At 45.8% G+C, this 22,481-nt stretch overlaps 1 long non-coding RNA gene and 1 other non-coding gene across 2 annotated transcripts in view; one reads left to right on the top strand and one right to left on the bottom strand.

Moving 5' to 3' along the window:
• Positions 1-416: 416 nt before the first annotated feature.
• On the top strand, positions 417-490 carry TRNAS-CGA (transfer RNA serine (anticodon CGA)). Its single transcript has one exon. It is a non-coding gene; the product is annotated as a tRNA-Ser (tRNA).
• Positions 491-4,141: 3,651 nt separating this feature from the next.
• Positions 4,142-22,481, bottom strand: part of LOC144135116 (uncharacterized) — a 50,095-nt gene continuing 31,755 nt past the window's right edge. Inside the window, exons 2-3 of the long non-coding RNA XR_013315379.1 lie at positions 7,489-7,560; positions 4,142-4,353 (exon numbers count right to left, since the gene is read on the bottom strand). This is a non-coding gene — a long non-coding RNA (uncharacterized LOC144135116). The remainder of the gene's footprint in view (positions 4,354-7,488; positions 7,561-22,481) is intronic.

Here is a 22,481-nt window from a genome sequence, read left to right as displayed (position 1 = left end):
CGAGTAAGTTTTTCATATATATATATATATATATATATATATATATATATATATATATATATATATATATATATATATATATATATATATATACATATATATATATATATAGGTGCACACATTGAGAGTGTTCACCTGACTGTTGGCTCCCTTCATAGGTTTGTCAAAACGAGTCACTCATTTTTAATTGCTTAACGAGGCTCTCGGTTCTGGCAGTCTTGGTGCCTTAGGTAGCATAAGAGGGTTCTCGCACAGTTTCCGCCCTCACCGTTAGATGACGTTCCACGTTACACTCGCGGTAATACAGGACGTGCTACGTCCGCCGCTATGGACGAGAGTGGTGCTGGTGGACACTCAGATGATTCGCTTACCCCCAATAAACATAAATACCCACAAGAGCAGCCGATTGGACAGCCGCCGCCGTAGCTCAGTTGGTAAGAGCACCGGACGCGATATTCGGAGGTCGTGGGTTCAGATCCCACCGGCGGCATGGTTGTTTTTTCTGCTGCTTTATATGTAATTTTCTTTAAGCGATAGATTAATCTAAGTATTATTATCCCACTGATTAGCACTACACATTAAAAAAATAAAAAAACATTAAACATTATCTTATGCACCTTCGTTTCGTTGACTGTTGGTTCCCTTCACAAGTTTGTCAAAACGAGTCCCCCATTGTCTTTACCTTGTTCGCTAATGTATATATATGTATATATCGTAGTAGGTTGGGGAAGTTACATTGAAAAACTTAACGACTTCATTCACAGTTTTTAGCAGGGACTGATCTTTGTCAAGAATGATCATACAGTGCATGGACGCGTCTTCTTGTAGCATTGGACTTGGGACACAGAGGGCTTAAAAAAGCAAAGAAAAAAGAAAAAAGGGGGAGATTTGAACACAGCAGAGACAGCTATGCCATGATAGGCAAGCAAAGGCGCCGCGTCGTGTACACACGAACTGACTACCCACGCACACGAGGTGAAAGAGGGAGGCCGGGCTGGGTGCCCACGCTCCTACTTCGAGAAAAGAAAAGAAATCAAACAAACAAACAAAGCAAGAAACGTAGTGGGAGCTTAACAAATGAAGGGGAAATGTGCGCTCAAAACACGCACACGCACACACGCACGCGCAAACGCGCGCGCGCACGCACACACACACACACACACACACACGCACGCACATATATATATATATATATATATATATATATATATATATATATATATATATATATATATATATATATATATATATATATATATATATATTCTTTAAGCAATTTATTAATCTAAGAATTATTATCCTACTGATAAGCATAACACATTAAAAAAAAAATTAACGTTCCCCTATGCACCTTGGTTTCGGTGACTGTTGGCTCCCTTCATAAATTTGTCAAACGGGCCCCTCATTTCCTTTAACTTGTCTGCTGATAGCTTAACGAGGGTCTCGGTTCTGGCAGTCTTAATGCCAAAGGTAGCATAAGAGGGCTCTCGCACAGTTTCCGCCTTCGCCGTTAGATGACGTTCTACGTCACGCTCGCGGTATTACAGGACGTGCTACGTCCGCCGCTATGGTCGAGGGTGGCGCTGGTGAACACTCTCAAGGCTCGCTTACACCCAGTAAACATAAATACCCATGAGAGCAGCAGATTGGACAGCCGTCGCCGTAGCTCAGTTGGTAAGAGCACCGGACGCGATATTCGGAGGTCGTGGGTTCGGATCCCACCGGCGGCATGGTTGTTTTTTCTGCTGCTTTATAAGTAATTTTCTTTAAGCAATTTATTAATCTAAGAATTATTATCCTACTGATAAGCATAACACATTAAAAAAAAAATTAACGTTCCCCTATGCACCTTGGTTTCGGTGACTGTTGGCTCCCTTCATAAATTTGTCAAACGGGCCCTTCATTTCCTTTAACTTGTCTGCTGATAGCTTAACGAGGGTCTCGGTTCTGGCAGTCTTAATGCCAAAGGTAGCATAAGAGGGCTCTCGCACAGTTTCCGCCTTTGCCGTTAGATAACGTTCTACGTCACGCTCGCGGTATTACAGGACGTGCTACGTCCGCCGCTATGGTCGAGGGTGGCGCTGGTGAACACTCTCAAGGCTCACTTACACCCAGTAAACATAAATACCCACGAGAGCAGCAGATTGGACAGCCGTAGCTCAGTTGGTAAGAGCACCGGACGCGATATTCGGAGGTCGTGGGTTCGGATCCCACCGGAGGCATGGTTGTTTTTTCTGCTGCTTTATAAGTAATTTTCTTTAAGCAATTTATTAATCTAAGAATTATTATCCTACTGATAAGCATAACACATTAAAAAAAAAATTAACTTTCCCTATGCACCTTGGTTTCGGTGACTGTTGGCTCCCTTCATAAATTTGTCAAACGGGCCCCTCATTTCCTTTAACTTGTCTGCTGATAGCTTAACGAGGGTCTCGGTTCTGGCAGTCTTAATGCCAAAGGTAGCATAAGAGGGCTCTCGCAGAGTTTCCGCCTTCGCCGTTAGATGACGTTCTACGTCACGCTCGCGGTATTACAGGACGTGCTACGTCCGCCGCTATGGTCGAGGGTGGCGCTGGTGAACACTCTCAAGGCTCGCTTACACCCAGTAAACATAAATACCCACGAGAGCAGCAGATTGGACAGCCGTAGCTCAGTTGGTAAGAGCACCGGACGCGATATTCGGAGGTCGTGGGTTCGGATCCCACCGGCGGCATGGTTGTTTTTTCTGCTGCTTTATAAGTAATTTTCTTTAAGCAATTTATTAATCTAAGAATTATTATCCTACTGATAAGCATAACACATTAAAAAAAAAATTAACGTTCCCCTATGCACCTTGGTTTCGGTGACTGTTGGCTCCCTTCATAAATTTGTCAAACGGGCCCCTCATTTCCTTTAACTTGTCTGCTGATATATATATATATATATATATATATATATATATATATATATATATATATATATATATTCAAAGTGAAGTTTAAGTGAAGTAGGCACTTTTAAAAAGAGACATTGATATACTGCCCACTTTGAAAACTGCGCACAGTGGCAGGTGTCACTTAAGTTATTGAATGTTCGTAAAAGGTTGGCTGCTAGGGAAGAACAACTTGGGTCGCACAAGCCCAACCGATGGCAGAAGCTCTCATCACAGGGCCGTGACGCATCGCTTAACCGCGGCAGCACTGAGCTAGGAGTAGTAAGAGGACTTCTAGGGACCTATAAATGTAAGGGAGAGAATAACCTATGCCTGCTATATCGGCACTATCGGCACTAGGACACAATCGGTATCCGAGCAACTTCCATCCGTCAGCATTATCAGATTAGTCAACACTCTACTACTGCGTATCACCCTGCGACCATGGCGTGACTCAGCTTTTCACTCAGCGACATGCGCGACATAGACGTTGATACTGACTACCTGCACTGAGACCAAGTCCTGCTTTTTGTCAGCTACGCATTTGACACGACTATGTTCTGAACAAGAGTGCTCTGCCTTTCTTCGGTGTGGCCGGAGCCTACATCCAGTTTGCACACTACCCTTCGCTAGCGCACTGATGCTTCCATGATCAGTCCCTACTTCAAAGATAGCAAGCATGCCGAAGGACGATAACTTGCTCACTCGTTCAACGCTCAGAACCAGTGGTACATGAACTAGAGTCGGTACTCCTCGGACCCTGCCTTGTCATGTCTCTACCGTGCTCTCGTTTGGGTCTGAATGCCTTCCTCTACTCGCGGCATCTTTACAAAACTGCTGTTACGCTTTTTATGGCCCTTACCGCGTTCTAACACAAACTTATCCCATGAAGTACATCGCGGAGCATCTCACCTCTTCTTCTGATCTTCGTAGCCGGGGGCATTAAACTGTACATGTCTATTCTCAGGCCCTAAAATGATCCGTGCATTCTTCCCTCACCCTATGTCACCATGATAAACTTTTTTTCAGCTGGGAAGGAAGTGTAATGTAATATGTCGGCACCACTTTATGCGACGCAGCAAAAAAGGCGAGTAAGGGCTCTTAGAGGGAGCCTGGAGCCTCCACGCTAATCCATTGACGCTTGTCTATCGACTACCATCGACTTGCTTTTGGAATAGTCATCTTACACGATCCTTAGAAGTTCAAAAACCATGTCCGTGTCTTCTTACCTGCTTGACACGCTTGCTGGCATATATCTTTTTCGGGAAAATTATTTATGCTTTCACCGCATCCGAAGTATTTGAAAGAGAGGCATGTCTCCTGGGTAGCGTTAAAATACCATCTTTCGACATTGGTTTCCTGTCCACAAGAATTTTCCATTGGTGGTGGTTCCCTGCACATATCCAATTCCGGATTGTAGGCGCCCACCGTTGCGGCTGTGCCTGAAAATAAACAAAGAAATTCATGGTTTATCTTTTTTCCACAGGTAGGTGGCTGCATGAAATGTCTTGCAGGATCAACGTAGCCCATTTTAAGAAGGGCCGCACATGCTGATCACTGTAGCCTTTGGATTTAACTAGGGAAGGTTTATGAAAATCTTGCGCTGCATCCTCTCGCTGTTTTGTCGCTAGCGATGTGTTCGGCTACCTTCTAGCCCTCACTTAACATATTAGAAGAAATCGCGGCTGACCACTACGCGTTTCCGTGAGTGAGCATGAGTCCCACTCAGAGTTCAAACTTTTCGAATGGTTTTCTGGTTTGCCAATGATGAAACCCCATCAATCGTTGAAGCACAACTTACGCCGAGCACGTGGTCGCGCAGGATAGCTAACACAATAATAATCAGTTGTGCCACCGTGTACCCACCGGTGATACCATGGTGCAAGTTTTCCTCTGCCTGGTGCTTGGCTTCTTTACGGTGAAATGCTTGGAAAATGGGTCTTTGACTCCACCTTCAGTACAGGAAAAAACTTCGTGCCAAGGCGCTCTATGGCCATAGTTGCTCGTGTGCCATAATAATTTATAATCGTAAACATCGTCATCATCCAAATGTGCTTTCACGCAGTTGCTACTAACGTCCTTAAAGCCAAGCCAAATGCTTTAAATGCTTTGAATGGGAACATCTAGCGTTCTTCCGAGTAAAGCTTTCTATGTAACTTTATTCAGCTCACTCTGACCACCGGCATTCATGCAGCTATGGTTGATGTCCTCTCCTGCCATGTTATCCTTTCTAGTGCTTTATCTCTGCGTGCAATAATTCTGATATGCTTTGTTGCAGAGTTGTGGTTAGGTAAGGCGGCAAGGCATCATGTGACCTAGTTATGTGAGGAAGAAGTCGGTTGAAATCAGGACCAAGTGTAGATGCCAAATGAAAAGAATTGCAGTTAGGATCAAGCTGTCAAAGTCGTCAGTCAAGCTAGCTGCTTGGTTCGCTCGGGCGTGAGTTGCAGTCCAGCTGAGCGTGAAGCTGAAATTCTTTCTCGTTTATAGCTAGTTACCTTCTGAAGTGAAATTTGCTCTAATGTACTTTGCAGTTCAGCCGACGTTTGGGAAAATTTGGAACTTCCATTCTTGTTTGGCGTCTACCACGCCGGAAAGTGTAACTTAAGAGTAGAGCAACAAACATTCTTCTTGGCACACAGCTAGGATAAACATGGGTGTGATAACTTAATCGGTCTATTATCCGTTTTGATTCTTTAGCCTGTTCCTAAGAATTCTGCCGCCACTTAACGCTGCGGTTCTCGAACGGACGAGCGCCTCTCACCCAGGGTTAATCTACTTCGTATTCCATAATCTAGATATCGTTGCTCGCTCTTCATTCATGTATATGTGTCGACCAGCTGCGCCATTACCGCTGTTTAGCACGTGGAGGCACAGGAGTATGATGTGATGCGTAGAGAATAGCAGAGGATTAATATCGACTCATGAAGAAAACATTTTTTTCCCCTCTTTCTCTCCGCATAAGGGGTGATGACGCCACTAAATACCCTTTCAAAGCACTTATTAACAGCGCCTGCGTTAGATCGTTATAAGTGCGCGCGTGGTTTAGGTGCATCGTGCTGCGCTGTCAGAGCCAATAAAAACTGTGCGTAGTGTCATAACTGCCTCCACTCATTCTCTTCTTGCGTAGAAACACCACTGGTCAGAAAATCACGAGTCATATCTGTCCTTTTGGATTTCTCATAACTGTCAGGCACACTTACAGATGGCCTGCTGCGGAAAAGAGCTGCTATGGCAGAGTTCGCTAAGGCGGCACTCAAATCCTATACATTTTGACCACTGGTAAGCGTTAAATTCGCGCTCTCGAATAAAGTCATTTGCCGAGTACATGATTCACCGCGGAGACGAATCCGTGCATGAACTGCGCTTTGGTTTCGGAGTGGTTTTCGACTAATACTGACGATAATAGAAAAATGAAAGAGTTTAGACCCAAATATATATGCAGTTTCGCCAATATTATGAAAAGACCACTTGGTTTCTTTTGATTTTTTGTGTTACAAGAAGTTTCGAAGGCGCATTTTGCTTATTTACTCAACCGGAGCACCAGTAACACTTGGTGTAAGACATTACCTCACTTGCGAATGACACGAACATCAGGCAACAGTGTCTAAAGGTACTGAACACTAACAGCACAAAAAATGAAGGAAGTATGTGGAGAAACTGAAAAGTGTATAAAACTCCTTTCCAGGAAAGCTTTCTCGATTACGAAGAATATTTTTCTAATGAAACTAATTTTTCACACAAGAAATAAACATTTCACATTTCAGAGACGCAAGAAAGATTTTATAATTATCATAACCATTCTTCTGTTCTAAAGGCAAAAAAGACGTTATTTGTTGATATTAAAAAAAACTGGAGCGTAAAGTTAGCATATTGCAAACATTATTAGTCCGCAATTACAGAGAAGAGTTGGAAGAGGATGCAATACCAGACTCTTTTTAAGGCGAAAGCCTTTAATGGCTCATAGTTGTCTGTCCGTCCATCCGTCCATCTGTCGGCGAGCTCGGTCGCACTACAGTTGTCAATCAAACACGCTTCGAGTGTCCACCGAGATATGTGAGACAGGCGTCATTTCCTTTCCTTAAATTGTCCAACGGGCGAGGTGTCGCGCCTAAAGGGCGATGGCCTTCCGTGGACTCCTTGGCAACGCTGCAACACGCTGTCGCTTCCCAATCTCAAAGACGAAGCTTAAGCGCCCTGCAATGTGGACGCAGTTGGGGGAGCCGCGATCAATCGAGATAAGTCTGGTGGCATCGCAAAGAAAATGATAAAGCCATGTCGGTGATGAGCGTGCGACGGCATTGAGTGGAGCTACCATCTTTCGAGAGGAGCGCTCTCCAGGCAATCTTGCCAGACGCCTTCTGAACGGCGATCTAGAAGGATGCCGCCTAAACGCCCTTTGTAGCCTTTAATCAACATCATCACATATCAGCGACACAAGCATCAATACCGCGCTAAAGGCTTTCGCCTCACCACACTTTAGGTCAACAACGTGCCCCCCTGAACTTTTTAACGAACATTCTTTATAAATATACTGAGCTGTTGTGCAAATGTTTGTCATTTTGCAATGTACTCACTGTGAAACAACGTTACAGAAGCAAGAAAGACCAAGATGCAGGCATTCATTGTGAAAACACTGAACAGTCCCACTGAAAAATAAGAAACATTTCATCAGCAATATTTTCGGTCTAGGGAATCGTGTTTGCAGTTTAGCGTTGCTTACAATTTGTAAAATCACTTTGGTGGAGCTAATATTATGCAGCAACTAATGGCAAAGAAAATATTAAACTTTGTATCCTATCCTGCATCCTGCGCTCAAGACTTCCTGCATTGATATGCGAGCACAGGGTTAAGGCGGTTATGGCAGATTCTGTCTCTAAATAACATGCCTTTTTGGAGTTGTTATTTATAGGAGGATTCAGAGGTCACTAGCCTGCGCTTCTTTTTACTACTCTATATGGATCCTGCTACAAAAAAGAGGTGGACCACAGTTCAGCGGTAGTGGGAGATGCGGCAGTGTCTGTTTTCGCCCATATTCTCGTGCAGGATGCCCCTGTCAGTTGGGTTCGTGTCTTTTAAACCGCGGTATAGGAAGCCTGATTCCAAGGTTTGGTGTGAATTTTCAAAGCGTTAACAGGACTGAATTCTGTTTTCCAACTTAACCAAGTACCCCGCCGCGGTGGCTCAGTGGTTGGAGCGCTCGGCTACTGATCCGGAGTTCGCGAGTTGGAACCCGACCGCGGCGGCTGCGTTTCGATCAAGGCGAAACGCTAAAGTGGCCGTGTGTGTGTATGTCAGTGAGCGTCAAAGATCCCTAGGTGGTCGAAATTATTCCGGAGCCCTCCACTACGTTGCCTCTTTCTTCCTTTCTTCCTTCACTCCCTCTTTTATTTCTTCTCTTGCGGCGCGGTTCAGGTGTCCGCCGATATAGGAGACAGATACTGCGCCATTTCCTTCACCCACAAACGAATTTTATTTCGACTGGCCCGAGCAGCGGAAATGAGCATGGCTTCGGCGAGATAGAGGAGAGTGCAAACATCCACCCACATCTACTGGAGGAACGCTTCCCCTATCTATTCCGATTCTCCTCTCCTTTGGGGAAAGCGTCAAGGGATATGCCTTGAAACCAGTGTGCAATTTTATTGACGCATATATAATTGCATCAGGAAGATTTCTCTGCTAGAATGTGAATTCATGGCTTTTTCATTTACCTTTATTTTATCTCTATATTTAATGAAAATTTGAGTCTTGGTCACAAAATTATCCAATTACTCCACTCCTTGCCCATTTGTGCATTTGTGCAGCAATGCACCCTGGCCAATCCCCTGCCGTGGGTACGTTCCGTTAAGCCTGAAGATATCATCATCATCATCATCAACGCTTCCCGCAGTGGGCTGATCTGCATGCTGCAGCGTACTCCCTTAACATTTAATGTTTTGAATAATGTTTTATATGTAGCAAGGTGAGCCCAAACAATTTCTCGTAGACGACGTGAGCTGAGAAAATTTTCTTTTAATGTGACCACTTACGCTGAGTGCGATTTGTGGAGGCGCAGAAGTAAAGGCGTTGCGTTGCCAAAGCGCGCCGAGTGAAAAGCTACTACTGTTGTGCCTCCTTAATACGAGCCCCGTTAATATGGACGATTCGAATTATGAACACTTTTTCTGGGCACCAAGATTTTCAAAGTATTCACTCCTCTGTTTGGAAAATCGCTGTCCGGATAATGGACAGGAGAAAAATGCACAGTACCCAATAGGGCCCATGTATTTTGTCTCGGTAATATGGACGGAGATGAGAACTAAATTTAAACTGCCTCGACAAGGTATTTCAATTTCTGGATATGGAGTACGTTCAGATGAATGCAATGAAAAGTGCGAATGGCTGAGTGATGGCCCTTTTCTTTGGTGCCATCATATTTTACAGTACAATGCTGCTCAACTGACGTGCCTCACTATTTTTCATAATTTATGATTACCTACGATCAAAACTGCCTCCAGCTTGTACCACGTTGAAAGCTGCATTCAGCAGTCGTCGACCGGCTGTGTACTGATATATAGTAGCGGTTCGTGTGATGTGAGTAGTCGTAGTAGTAGTCAGGTCATTTAGCCATGACATGCCTCAAGCATATCATACACCACTAGGCGCGCAAAGCTGCACATTATTTCAAGCACAGTGGTGACCAGGATAATGGGTCTGCAGCTCGGAAAATCACGTCTAAGTTCCACTTCGCTGCGCACCAGTATGCACAGAAGCAAGCCTTAATCATAATATGATTTTTTTCTTCGCGATTCGTTATTACGGACGACCCGCTTTGTGGACAGTTTTGCTAGAGAGCCAGTGTCTGTATTAACGATGCATAACAGTAAACGCTACCATCGGTATATCTTCACCCGAAGGCCATGATGTTTTTACGCAGGCGTAAAAGAAGCTGTTGTTTGAAATGGCAACTGGTTGCAAAATATAATAACCACCGATGTCTTCGCTCACTTTGCGACCTTACGGCCGGTCACCTTTATCTCAACCCTCATTTGAGTTTACCTGAACGAGTGCTTATCTCTCTTATATGCAGCTACTGGCGTAATGATTTAATTCTACAAATGGATATCTCAAAAGTGCACCGTGTTTAGAGGCACGTTATTATGGCAAAATTAACCAGATTTGATTCTGCCCATTTGTTTAGCCTATATTTTTATTTTTTTACTTTTCTACTAGCAAACTGTTTCTTCTTTTCTACCCATGCCTGATAATTTTTCATTCTGAGAACATTTCTACTACTATTTTTTGCAATTTATTTCTTTTCCTACTCTCTGAATAATTTAAGGAGTGCCCCTCTTACTTATTTACTAACCTCCTACAAGCCGTTGTGGCTACAGTCAATGAATAAATAAATGTGTTCGGCGTGCACGCTATGAATTAAGGTTGACAAGCCTTTCTGTTATGAGCTTCAATTTTACCCTCATAACACTACCATAAAAACGAGGCACTGGCTTCTTCTGGCGGCAGCACGGCCAGTAGCGCCGTTGAAACAGGCGCTTGCAGCAGTGAATACTATGCAGTCCTTCAGATACTACTCCCACCGTTTGCGCCTGTCGGGTATAGTAGTGGAAAACTCCCAACGAGTGAGACCTCGACATACCAAAAGAATAATCTTCATAGGACGGATTATTCGCACCGAGCAATGTAGCCGAAATAGTGGAAGCCCCAACATTACTCGAAGATGAAGTAAAGTCGATTTTTTTCAATGTTTATGATTGTTGTACACTTACGTGATCAGGCGACCTTTGGGCGAGATATATAGAGGATTGGCTAAAACCATAAGACCCGGTCTATAAAACGCGTATCGCTGCGCAAGTCACTAAGATTCACTTCGAGCGTATTGATATCCGCACAACCCTCTTCCTGTCATAAGGAAGTTATCATAAGGCAAGTCATCATCATCAGCTTGACTACGTCTACTTCAGCAGAAAGACCTCTCCCATACTTTTCAAATTAACACTGTCCTGAGTCAGCGGCTGCCACCATATCCCCGCAAAATTGGTTATTCTCATCCCCCCCCCCACTTAACTATTTGCCGCTCCCCGCTACGCTTGCCTTCTCTTGGAGTCCAGTCTGTTACCCTTAAGGGGCACTGGTTATCTTGCCTTCTCATTACATGCACTGTCGCAGACCATTTCTTCCTCTTGATTTCGACCCGCATGTCAGTAACGCTTAGTTGTAAGATCAGCGCCTGTGTGTGTGTTCCCTTCTTTCTTCGTCCTTGTTGCTTAGCGCTGCTTTAATATTATGGTGTCAGTGACGCATTTTTGACTCCTCACCGACTCTGCCCTCTCCCAGTCTCTTAACGTTACACCTACCATTTTCTTTTCAAGGTATCCTTGCAAACGTCCACTACGTGAGGCTACAATCTTTCCAAGTGTTGCGTTTGGGTGGTCAAAATTACTGATTAGTTTGCACTTTTTTCACAAGCGCTAATCTTATGTTCATGGTCACTTCTTGTAAAGGTTAGGCAATTGATTTCTGCGATCGCCTTGCATGTTTTGACGCATCTTCCTGCGTGCGGTAATGTTCGGGTGGTGTGTTCAATTACACCTGGCTGCAGTAGGTTTGTTTGAGGTGGAAATAGGCAAGCAAAATTAAATGATGCAGTTTACATCGCTGCGGCGCTAAATTCTCAAGCTTATCTTGCGAACCAAATTTGTTAAAGGATTCGCAACGAAACTTAATATTACATATAATAATTCATGAGGATAAACCGTTGGATCACTAAGCTGTCTGCCAGTATTATAGAAATATATTGGAACTATTGTTACGAAGTACAGTAGAACTGGATACTGATGTAAAAATCTCTAAAGTGCTACAATTTGTACTTTTCTAACGGCATGTTCCGCTCTAATCAGGCTGAGAACAGTTTTGCACGCCTCCTAAAATATATTACAACTGCAAGGTTTCCGTAGTAATATACGAAATATATAGGTAGTGAACAATACTTGCCAACAGTGCTGTGAAAAGTGCTTCCAAGTCTGTTAGTGTACCGGTGGCATGCGACAATATTTATGTGTTCTTACTAAGGTCAATGCGCCACAAGGGCATCACGAAAGCGCTGTTTGCTGCCTTGCGACATATTTCTTTTTTTATCTTCACTTTATCTTTTTTATATGCGCAAAAAGCGATTGGCTGTGCCTATCCGCCTGTCACTAATGCCCAAACTAAAGGTGAATAAAACTCCTATGGCTCGAACAATGCTTTGGCTACAGTAGAACTGCCTCATTGAGATTATTTTTACCTCTAAGTATGCCTTAAAGGTGATGCACTCGTTCGAGGTTCCGAAATTGCCTCCTCAACGAAGTTGCCGATATAAACTAAACACCTATGTTTTCAGAATTGGTAGCCCATTCTAATAATATGAAGAAGGATGCTATATCTACGCTTTTCGCAGACCCTGCACTGGAATTTATCACCCATCTTACTAGACGTACAATTGTAACTATTAAATTTTTCACTTGGCAGGCACTGAATACATATATGTAGAAATTTCTTCTGTTACGAAGAGCATGTTTGTACAAGTTAACCTTAATTTTCTTGGTTAATGAAAATCTCTCACATCCTGACGTCGGAATTGCAGCGCTCCTATGGGGCGAGGAAGTATTTCACTATCAGAATCTTCAGTGAATCTCTTAAAGGCGCCGAGCTGACTATGAGGTTCACACTTGAACCGGGAGTGTTACTTCCCGGAAAGCGCCCACTGCCAGACCGAGGTGTTCCTCACGGAGCAGGCGTGCCTGGGTTTCATTTGCAATCTCTTACAACGATGATGAGGTCGACAACGCTGTTTAATAAACGCAAGCCCCTCAAAGATATTTTGCACCAATGTTCTGAATATTTCAATTCGTTAGGGGTTGTCTTGAAATATATTGTTTTACATTTTGATCATCTATTTTTTAACCTAAATAAACAAATTAGGGTCTACATTGAAAACCTTCATCAGTGAGTAATTAACATAAGTATGCAAAGAATTTCATATCTAAGCTGGTGATGCTTAATAAAAATTGTCGTTTTTGCGCATGTAACTAATTAAAAATAAGGTTGCAGGTCACTGAGCTGGGTTTTGTAGTCTAGAGAGTTATGAGTTGACGACGAGGCATTCGTTTCCGCGACTGCGTTTCGTTCGCCCCTAGGAGTTGTTTAATTTTAAGGAATATTCTATCCTGACGGGTCCTAATACAGAAATCCTGTGGTCATGAGGCAGAAGTTAAAAAGACTTAAAAAGCCGGAGATAATTAAAATTTACGGAGATATAATGGTATTGCTGACAAGGAAAGTGATAATTGCGGTCGTCTCATGTTTAGCTTGTGGCGCAGGAGAACCAGGCCTCATTGCCTGGTGTCCAGAATTATATTTTACCAGGCCCGCTCAGCCAGGCGTAAACCAAACTGTGCACAGGCTGAGCAGAATTTCCTCTACCCGCGCGCTACACTTCTTCTTCTTCTTCTTCTCCTCAAGTAATATGGCACATACCCACGTGGGGGGGATTGGCCAAGGTATAGGGTAGAATGCCAATGAAGCATTTGCGCGGGGAAGGAAACGTCAGAAGACTGAATCAAGATAAAAAAAAAATTGGGAAAAACAAAATGAATTCAAGAGGTATGAGTCATCCGGAATAAAATCAATCTAGCCTTTTTTGGACATGCGAAAGAATTTTGTGTATAGCTAACAAGATAATCGATTAGTTGCACTTATGTAATCGTGAACGTAGCCGCATACACTGCTTAACGGGAATCCCTTGGCACTCGCACCGAACGATAGAAGAACTGTAAGAGACAGAGGCAGTCCTAGTCTCGAAAGAGGAACCTCCAGATATTGCTTTCTCTGAACCGCGAACCGCCGGCAAGAGAGGAGAAAATGATCGATTGATTCAACTTGCCCACATGATACACAAAGGTTTGTCGCAGCGAACCCGCACCTGCATAAGTACAAGTTTACGTGAGGGATTCTACATCGCAGGAGCGTCATGGACACTTCACAAAGCCTTGACTTACACCACCGGATATTCCATGGGTACTTTAGGTGTTGAAAGTCCACGGTATTCAGCAACGGATCACTCGAAGTGGCTGAAATATGTTGGAACCGCTGGAAACGTGAAGCTGCGCTACACTTAAACGGGCGCGAGTCGTCTTCTTCTTCGACCAGACCATAGTAGAACTTGGTACGCCGCTACAGGCCCCTCGTCTAGAGAGGAAGCCGTGAGTGTAGATTGGCGAAGCGCGGAAAACATTGCCTGGAGTCAAACACGGTGAGAGGGACCGGCCCGGTCAGGAAGGGGTGCAGGTGCACAAGTAGTTAATTCGTCACAGTTGAAGTAAGCCGGCTACAGGTGATCATTGGAGATATTATCCGCGCGACCTTTGAGAAGCATTAGCAAGTAGTCGCGCTGCCACTTGAGAACCTTGAACGTGCCGTCGTAAGGGAAGACGCACGGCGTCGTTTAGCACAAAGACGTGCGTGCAGCTCTGAAGGTCGGGGTTCGCGTACACGCGACGAGTAGACTGTCTAGGACGAGGAGTAAAGAGGTCACGCGTAGCGCTGCGAAGACAGCAGGCGTAGTCAGACACGTCAGTAGGAAAGGTTGTCGAGGGGTCGGAGAATTTGCCGGGAAGCGAAGAGCGGTGCCGAAAGTAAGCTCAGTGGCACTGGAGAAATAGTCGCTGTGAAGAGTGGTGGGGATGCGGCGCATAACGAAAGGAAGGCGCGTATTCCACGTTGAAGGGAAAATTGAAACCTTAACGGAAGCCTTCAGTTGTCGGTGAAAATTTTCGTTGACGCCAGTTGATGTCGGGCGGCAAGAGCTTGTTTTTATGTGGTTCACGCCGAGAAGCCGAGAGAGGTTAGCAAACAATGTGGTGTCAAGCCTACGACCACGCTCAGTCGTAATGGCGGAAGGTACACCATAGCGACTAATCCAGAGAGCGAGTAGGGCTTGAGCTATCGACTTCGTCGTGACATCCTGGATCAGCAGCACTTCAGGACAGCGGATGAATCAATCAATGCAGGTTAACAGGTAGCCATGGCTCCTGCAGAGAGGAAGAGGGCCGACAATATCGACGTGCAGATGGCTGAAGCGGGAATCTTAGGACAGGAATGCGCCCAAAAGGACTTGTAGTATGGCGATGGAGCTTAGCTTGCTGACAGCTGAGGCATGCGAGCAGCCAGCGACAAACGTCGATATTGATGCTGGGCTAAACGTAGCGAGATGTGACGAGCCGCTGAGTGGGGCGAATTCCAGGATGAGGTAAGGAATGAAGAGCATCGAAGACGGTTCGGGTGTATGGGTGAGGTACGTATAGAGGGGGATGGCCGGCCGACGTATCACAAAACGAGGGACGCGTCGAAGTCATGGAGAAAGATGTCTTCTAGCACTAGAGAGTTGCAGCGTGTGCGAAGCAGTCGGAGCTCGTCATCTCTAGTCTGAGCGGCAGCCACGGCCGTGAAGTCGATGACTGCGCGGCCGTGCGCCTTTTCAGGGATTGCGGCGTGAGAAAGTACGCCGGGAACAGCGTTGGACTTGCCGCTGACATGACGAATGTAGCTGGTGTATTCAGAAATATAAGCGAGCTGCCTTATTTCGCTGGGGGCATAAGTGGTGCAAACAAATCCCAGAGTGGTCGTCAGGGGTTTGTGGTCAGCTAGGACATGAAATGGGCTGCCCTCGAGGAAATGGAGTAAGTGCTTGATGGCCAAGTAAATGGCGAGTCGTTGCCGGCCAGGGGTGCTGTAGCGACGCTCAGGGGACGCAAGTTTCGTCGAAAAGAACGAAATTGAATGGCACGGCCCAGCAACGAACTGCTGCAAGCCCACGGCGGCAGCGATGTGTGATGCGTCAAACGTGACATGTGGGGCGTCATATTTTGGATGTAAGAAGGGCTTCGCACCGGCACTGGCTTGTTTGATGCCTTGAAATGCGCGGTCAGCCGTGTTGTTCAAGGCCACAACACCGTTCGGGGTCTTGAGGCCCGAGCGGAAGTCGTGGAGAGGTCGTAGTATGCTAGCGCAGCAAGGGATGTGTCGGCGGTAGTAATTAGCGAGTCCCAGAAATTCGCGCAGCTGTGTGATGGTTGACGGCTGAGGAAACTCTTGGATTGCAGCGACACGGGTAGGGAGTGGGCGAATGCCTTTGGCGTTTACGCGACGGCCGAGGAAATCCTACTCCGCGACATCGAACTCTCTTTTGGGACCGATAACCACAAGGCCAAACTTTCTGAGTCGTACGATCACTCGCCGTAGATGAGCTTGTGAGCCTCGGCGGTGGGGCTGAAGAAAAGGATGTCGACGAGATAGCCAAAGCAAAATGTGAGACATCGCAATGCGTGGCCGACGAAATGCTGAAAGGTCTGGGCGGCCTTGCGGAGACCAAAACGCATTCGACATTATTTGAAATAACCGGAGGGAGTTATAATGGTGGTCTTAGGATTATCCGAGGCCTCCACAGGAATCTTGTGGTATGCTTTCACCAGGTCGACCTTGCTGAAGATAGTGCAGCCATGCAGTGCTGACGAAAAAATTATGGACATCGGGAATAGGGCAATGGTCTGGCACGTTGGACTTGTTTAAAACACGGCAGTCACCGCACGGTCGCCAGCCACTGGCCTTTATGGTCACTATGTGAAGTTGCGAGGCTCAAAGACTGGAGGAGAGACGAATGACGCCAAGGTCAATCACGTGTTCGAACGTCCTTTTCGCGACGGCCAAACGATCTGGTGCGAGGAGAGGCACCGAGCGCGATCAAACACGGTTGGCGGGGGGGGGGGGGGGGCGTCATGACGATATGGTATGTCACGCTGTGGGTGACTGATAATCAAGAGGAGAGGGTGGCCGCAAAACTCCCATAAATTCAGCAATGACGCCTGACCAAAAGTCGTTAACGCTGGCGTGCGCCTTGAGGAGCCGGAGCGGTGGAGCTCGGCAGGAAACTCCTGGACAGCTAAGCTCGTGTCCGTGTCCAAGATGCGGCAATTCCGCATGTCGATGACGGGCTTTTCATCATCAGCATCATCAGCCGGACTACACCCACTGCAGGGCAAAGGCCTCTCCCAAGTCTCTCCAACTGACCCTGTCCTTTGCCAGCTGCGCCCACCCTATGTCTTCAAACGTCTTGATCTCATTCGCCAACCTAACCTTCTGCCGCCCGCTACAACACTTGCGTTCTCTTGGAATCCACTCCGTTACCCTTAAGGACCAGTGATTATCTGGCCTTCGCATTACATGCCCTCCCGAGCCCATTTTTTCTTCTTCATTTCGACTAGGATGTAATTAACCCGCGTTTGTTCCCTCACCCACTCTGCCCGCTTCCGTTCTCTTAACGTTACACCCATCATTCATCTTCCCATGGCTCGCTGACATAGAAAGTCGGCTCGGATTATTGGCTGCGCAGGTACACAATGACAAACACCTAACTGTGTGCCTGAGACCGACCCCAAGAGTCACCGACTTTTGACCGTAGGTCCGTATGGTCGATCCGTTGACAGCGGTGAGTGTTGGCGAGGCACGAGGGCGGCGGTTCTCGGCCAGTGTAGGAGGAAGGACGCAGAGCCCGGCATCAGTGTCGATGAGGAAGCAAATCTTGGCGTTACGCTCCGTGACATGGAAGAGGCGACATGATCTTGTGTGGAGGACGCCGGTCGCCGTCAGTGTTCGGCCCGACCATTTTACGCGTAGGAGCAGGGCTGGCGGCATTGCCGTGCACCAGATCCGCAGTGATGGCGGCACCAGCAAATCGTAACTGAAGGAGCAAAATGGTGGCTGGCATGACCGGGGCTCGAATGGCGATGTTGCGAAGAACGCGGCCAGCTTGTTCGAAGAGCAGCAACATCAGCTGTAAGCTCCGTGACCTGCCGCTTGAGCTCCGCGTTAGCATCGAGGAACGGCGAATAGCGATCGCCAGCAGCCACACCGGGGGACAGGAAGTGAGGAGGACAATGCATTGCCGCCACAGAGGGAAAACTGACTTCCATGATCTTGACGGGTAGCTGAGCCATGGAGTCCAGGGTCGTTGATGAAGAAACAGTGAACAGCTGCGCACCTGCTGTGGAAGTCGCTGCAGGAAAAGTTCCTGCTGAAGGGAGCTCTTGGTAGATGTAGCCTTATGTAGCCAGACCTCCAGCCAATACGCGCATGCGACGTAGTAAGTTGGTTGGTTTGCGGTCATCGAGCTCCTCGGATGGAACAAGTTGCTGCTATCGAAACTGTTCTGCGTAAGTGGCGCATAGGGTGAGCGTAGCCTTAAGATGGTCGTAACGTCGCTCGGTCGGTGGGGATCGTAGAACGTCACGAACAACGGCAGCAGCACTGAGCGTGAGCGCTCCAACGACACGGTTGTACATGGCCAACTGCGAACTGACGCGATGACGACGGAACAATGACTCTATCGTAATGCGGCATAGTTCGGTGTCCGACGACTAGAATTCCGGTAGCTTGAGGGCACATACCCCGGGCTCAGGAAGGACTGGCTGGAGTTGCGAAGGCGGCACATCTAGGGCAGAATCTGGGGCCATTGCGCACAGGAGGTAGAAAAGGCGAAGAGAACTGGGCTCGGGCTCCGGCCAGCGGGAGGCCTAGCAGAGCGGCTGAGGCAGAAGCCAGGCGGGAGTTGAGAGTGAAGGCACGAAGTCCGCAGTCACTAATTTGTGGCGTAGGAGAACCAGACAGACCTCATTGGCCGGTAGTTTCTGTAGTTTTGGTTGCGCCTTCTCTGCCGATAAAGTTCGGTTCCACATAAATATTTCAGATTTACTTCACAGTGATATCCCAACGAGGTTACGGTCTACAGTAAAATGCTGTCTTTAAAATTTACGTCCTAATGGGTGAAGCCACCTATCGTCTGCTTTAAAAACGGAATGCCCTTAATGAAAGGCAGATGCACAAGCGGTTTGCGGCTATTTGGTTCGTGGTTTAGAAAGTGAGATATCTTGCAATCTGCCAAAAGCGAGTGCACGCATAGGTAGGCTGTTGAGGTAAAGGTCATCTCGTTCTGCCGCATGAGTGGTAAGATTGTTGCATTCTTTATTTATGTGAGTTAATTTTCGTTTACACGTGGATGTAATTTTCTGCGTAGATCATTTAAACGTTGCTGTAGAAATTTAAATGTGATCGAGATTTCTTCCAGTTAGCATTGAGTTTACAGAGCCTAACCATCGCGGCTAGCAACACTGCACTGTAACGTTCTCAGTACGAGATGACTCCATGATGAAATCACATAGGATTTGAGTTTGTCATGAGTCGTTGTCTAGGAATGCACTGTACTCATATGTGTGAAAAGCTCGACCATTAGTTTTTTTTAAGAATGCGCAAAATGCATTTAAGAACAGTTCTGAAGAGGTTGATGGACGTGAAGAATGCATATTGTTTTCCGTGTAGCCCTCAGAGGGGCGTAGAACGCAGATGGCAACGTTCTTTCAAAGAAATGATTATTCGAACATTCTTCATGGGTTGACGATATCGCACCAAATGCGACTGGTTTTAAGGATTTCTTTTTTAAAGGAATAAACATAAAGCGGTGCACGCTATGCTTTGCTAGCGACGAAGAATACTGATGTAGATTCATTGTAGCCGGTGATCGTTTACTCGGCCTAACTAGGAAAATGAAATAAGAGTCGTGAAAGGTCATGAAATAGTGCAGCTTTTTTAAAAACCCGCGCCACTAGAAAACAGGCAGCTGACGAAGACGTGGCCGCGACAGTCATAACAAACAGACACACTGGCCGCGTCACCAGGTGTATAACTACTTGCCGCCGAAATAATCTAAGCCTAACATAAGAGAGAGACGACGAAAACACAACATAATATTTTTAGCATCCCCTAAAATTTAAACCAACAATCGTATTAATTTCCCGTTTAGGCGGCAAAATTCGCCACGTGTTCTCAAACATCGACTGTTAGGTAGACCTGCACAGCCTCTTCTAGGCAGAGAAATAGAGAAATAAAATACGTTCATTCTTGGTAGACTAGAAAACTGTTGAAATGGGGGGGGGGGGGTTCACAATTATGAGGCTGCATTTTTCAAAATTCTGCAACATAAAAATATGACGTCTTCTTAACACGAGCGCTTCGATATTATAATTTGGTAGTAATTTGCTTTTTTTACACTTTCGTAGTTTTTGCACAATGGGTGGATAAATTGAATTTAATTTAGCAGCAGGCTGCATGTGGGGCAAAACCCGACGCTAATGTCTTGGAAGAGCTGAAGGATAAGTACTAATTTTATTGCTGGCTCTAAAGCTTCACCTGCGCTTCAAAAAATGGTCTGAACGCACAAATGAAAACCCATGAATGCCAAGTGGCACGCAGAAAACGAGAAATAGCTCCGAAGAAATGACAGCAGTACTGGCGCAATCAAGCGTTTTTGCGATAGCGAAGACACCCACCACAGAACAGCAGAAATAAAAATGATCGAAAATGAGAGGCAGAAACTGTATAAAAAGCCTTAATACTCTCAGGGACGCAGTCTGTTAGGAGGAATGATCAACTATTTTTACAACATATTTTGACAATGGAAAAAGCTTTGTTCGTTAAGCCTATATAATCATACACATGGTACCACAAGAGAACAAGACCGACAGACTGTAAAATCGTGCTCTAAACCTCGTCTTCACGCGATACGAATCGAAGCGAACCGCATGTTCATTGATTACAGGTGAGTGAAAAAATAATTATGATCGGCATCATCATCATTATCAGCCTGACTACACTCACTGCAGCGCAACGGCCTCTCCCATAGCTCTCCAATTAACACTTTCCTTTGCCAGCTGCTGCCACCGCATGACCGCAAATTTATTAATCTCATCCGCCCTCGTAACTTTCTGTGACGAAGGCTGGCGCTTCAAAATATGACGTGTCCAAGCTGCACCCAGACCGCGCCGGTACAACTTCCATGGCGGCTGTAGAAATGTTTGGGGCCATGGAAGTAAAATATGCCGGGTTCGGTCTGAGTGTAGCGTCTGTTATTCCAATTAGCTCGCAAAGATTGTCTAGAGTTCAGCAGAGCCAAAAACACTTGATTTCATTCCATGGATGAGTAAGATTGTTAGAGCACAAAACCTTTACTCGTGGCCGATTCACGCCAGCCTACCTTGCGCTCACATTACACACCCTGCACACAAGGCCATTTTGTCCTCTTTATTTTAACTAGAATGTCATTAGTCCGCGTTGTTCCCTGACCCTGACTCTGCCTTCTTCCTGTCTCTTAACGCTACATCTAACATTTTTCTTTCCATAGCTCGCTGCATTGTCCTCAATGTAAGTTGTACCCTTTTCGTTATGCTTTTTACATCGCTGCAATTGTGTTGCCTGACTATGCAACTGCACTCATCGCCTTACCCTTGGTAGGGTTTCAGTAACATCCAAAGGCTCAGTAAAGTGGTGCATGCGGTGAAGGATGCAGAACAGGGGGCGAAAAATTCCTGGCCGAAAAACATTTAGGAAATATTAAAGGCTTCAAAGTTTTGATAAAAAACATATCAGATGCCGTCATGCAGTTATAAAGACGCAGCATTCACACGACGGGACCCAAGTTGCATGTGAAGCACACGGATAGCGTCCAACTAACCCAACTTCGACCTCTTTCTCCTTTCGGATGCGTCGTCTTCGCTCGTCAGTGGTAATATGTTGATCTTGGAAGGTTGTCTGGTTTTGCCCCATGCTATGTTTCATTTCACACCTTGGGCCGCGTCAAAATGTAACATTTGAAGTCCCAAAATTCATTAAATTCAACGGTGTTCTAATTCACCCCGCATTTCCATATTTAGTGAAAGAGACGGCCGAAATGTAGGGAATAAGGCGCCAGTTTTTTTTTCTGATTTTTTCAATCACAAAAATAGCGAGTATTCCCAAATTTCTGTCGCGTTTTGCCCGTGCACAAATATTTTCGGCGTTGAACCCTCAGCTGATGCTATGCCACGTCACAAAGACTTCATCACCACTGTAGTCATGTACAATGCATGTCCAAATACACTTTAGCGTCACGAGCACCGGTGCGTCTTACCGTGCAAAATTCTTAAACTCATATCCACAAGATAAAAATGCACTGCTCTTACGTACCATCGAGCATGGTGTTCGTGAACACTCTGAAGGTCAGTTTTCTTACAACATAGATACACCCGAAACAAAAGAGTGGACAGCGCCGCAGTAGCTTTCTTAATAAAGCACCGGAGGTAAAATTCTGCGGTCTTGCTTTCAGATCCCGCCGGTGGCATGCGAATATTTTATTTTTTTTTTTCTAATCATTTATCTTGGAGCACTAAAACAGCTAAACAATTCGCCATGATCAGCATCCCAAACTACAAACAATCAAATTCGAAACATTCCCCAATGCTCATTGGTTTCGGTGATATCTTTTCTTCGTTCATGTGTACAGCTTAGCATGGCCGTCATTTTCTTCCCTTGTCTGCTCAGTAACTTAACGAGGGTCTCGGTTCCAGCAGTCTTTGTGCCTTGGGTATCGAAAAAGGCTATTCGAAAAGCAAATCTCTTTGCGTACCTCGTGTTCTTTTCGCGCAATATTTTCAACATGCTCGAAAAGCAT

Source organism: Amblyomma americanum, chromosome 5 (genome assembly GCF_052857255.1).
Source record: "Amblyomma americanum isolate KBUSLIRL-KWMA chromosome 5, ASM5285725v1, whole genome shotgun sequence".
Classification (NCBI taxonomy): domain Eukaryota; kingdom Metazoa; phylum Arthropoda; class Arachnida; order Ixodida; family Ixodidae; genus Amblyomma; species Amblyomma americanum.
Note: the sequence above shows the minus strand (reverse complement) of the source record. Positions and strands in the feature narration are given on the sequence as shown.